Source organism: Oryzias melastigma, linkage group LG4 (assembly GCF_002922805.2).
Source record: "Oryzias melastigma strain HK-1 linkage group LG4, ASM292280v2, whole genome shotgun sequence".
Classification (NCBI taxonomy): domain Eukaryota; kingdom Metazoa; phylum Chordata; class Actinopteri; order Beloniformes; family Adrianichthyidae; genus Oryzias; species Oryzias melastigma.
The window spans coordinates 7,114,501-7,116,926 of record NC_050515.1 but is presented as its reverse complement, the minus strand read 5'-3'; positions in this window follow the sequence as shown (position 1 = coordinate 7,116,926).

Below are 2,426 nucleotides of genomic sequence, written 5' to 3'. Positions count from 1 at the left end.
GGCTCAACTTGTAACAAACTCTTATTTAAACGGTACATTTTGAATCCTTTCATTCATCAAGTGTGTCTAAGAGGAGGATTCTGAGGCTTTTATTTGTTTGTGAGAGCGTTTTTGGATTTGTCGCAGCAGGAAGAGCTCAGGTGTGGCGTCGTGACTCCCATCGATGAGGAGTCCTCTGTATCTCCTTTCAAAATGCAAAAGAAGAGAAATGGGTGATGCAATAAAGGAACTAAAGGGCAAAAAAGGACACCAAAAATTCAATTTTAGGGGTACTACATCTTTGTACTATAAGTATATCCAACTGAATGCAGTGAAAAGTAGCTTCAGCTGAGAATTTAAGAGGCTCCCACACCAGAAAATCTGTGGAGAGAAGATGAAGAAGAGCGAATAAAGGTGAAGAGGGTGAGGATGCGCACATATGTCGGCTCTGCGGATCACCCCCGCGGCCCCGCTGGTGTGAGGGGCTCAGCGAGAAAATCCAGAGGGACTAACTGAACTCTTGGCTTTTCTGCTGCCACATCTGGAGGACGCTCCAGCGCTCTGCATCAAAGGAGAGACGGCTTCACAGGTGGCGAACCGAGACACGAGCTTCTGTACGTGAAGAGAACTTTTATCGCTTTCAGATTAATTTTACATTTCTCAATCCAGGAAACATCTTCTCTTCTTGGTTCAACACAAATAAATAATTATACTAAATGTTGTTCAAATGATAAAACAGACTTTGGCCCTACTAAACTCTATACAAACTTGTTAACCCTGATTTTTAATTTAACTTTTTGTTTCCCCCAACATATCATGCAAACACGAGGACAACTTAAAATATTAAATGAATTCAAAAATGAACTGAAGCGAGAAAATATAACAGAATTAAGATGAATAAAGTCTCTTACTTTTTGCGTGAGGGACGCTAAATCTGTCCTGCAAATCCTCAACACGTTCTCATCTGGGATTATTGTTTGGAGAGAAGAGCATCTTTGCCACACCAAATGGAGAAGCTCTTCTAGGATTTAGAAAAAAAAAAAAAAAAATCTTTGCAGGTTTATGCTTCCTTGGTACCATCCACTTTTTGAACTCGCTTTCAGGGTCTGGTGGTTGCTGGAGCTTATCCCAGCTGTTATTGGGTAAAGGTAGGGTAGACCGTCATCCTGAGCTATTATCATATATTAGGTTATGAATGTTCAAATCAGGGGCGTCAAACTCAATCGTATAGGGGACTAAATCCAAAACATACCTTGGGTCGCAGGCCGAACAGGATAAACATTTATTGAACAAACTCAAACACTCATTTTGGTTTGAGGGCTGCATTCAACCTGTCTGATCTCAAGTGGGCTGGACCAGTAACATAATAGCAAAATAACCATTTTTCAACTTATTTTTTTATAGTTTTTTTTTTTCTTTTTGGAAAAAAAATGCTTCAAACACCCTAGTAGTCTAATCACTTGTTATTACACTTCCATTCACAGAGTCCAATGCATTTCAAATAAACTGGATTTCACAAAAAAATAATAATAATAAAAAATTTACTCAATTTTATACTGACTGAATGTTTTACATCTGACATTAAAGCAATCCCAATAGTAATCTCAAGAGTGGGCCATGGATAAAAATAAATACCCAGTCTAAAATATAAATGTGTTAGCCAATGAAAAATTACACTAAATTAAACTTGCAAACATTTTGCCGTTAACCTTCCTTTCTCTCCCAAACCCAAGGAATTTTGAGCTTAATTTTCTTTATGTCATCAGAAAAATGTCACAAGAACATTTTAAAAACATCAAAGGCACAATTGAAATGTATTCACTCCTAAGTTAAAATATATAATTATATCGTGCAGTGATGCAAATAATCTCAAAATATTTTTTTGTAGAATTTTTCGATGTAAATTGGTGTTTTATATATTATCCATATGTGGCTCTTTGGCCGAAAATAAAATAAGTCATGGAGACTGCTGACCCAGCCATGTTGACCGTCGGAGTCAGCAGCTCCCCGAACCAAAACTACCTAAAGAAAACAAATAAGCAAAGTCCGCAAACAAAGACTACCAACTCCAAACTAAAATAACAAAACCCAGCAGTGTAAGACTGCTGAGGACAAAGAGGGGAAAAAGAAAAAATAAATACAAGAAAAATAAAACAGCAAATGTTTAAAGTAAGGATTACTTAATTTAATTTAGATTATTTTAATTTATAAATTGATGTCTGAGGTTCACATAGATGATAAACTATGTAGATTTTTACATCCTGTTGACCTGAAGACGTCTTGTTTGGTCAACGGTACTTACAGAATGCACAGATTTTGTGTGCAAAGCAAAACTTTAGCAAAAGTTTGATCTTTTATGCGTTTAAAGCACATATTATCTTATGCTTCACAACGTTGGTTACTAGCTGTTCAGAGATGATCCTTTTTGGCACAGAGCATCTTTTATT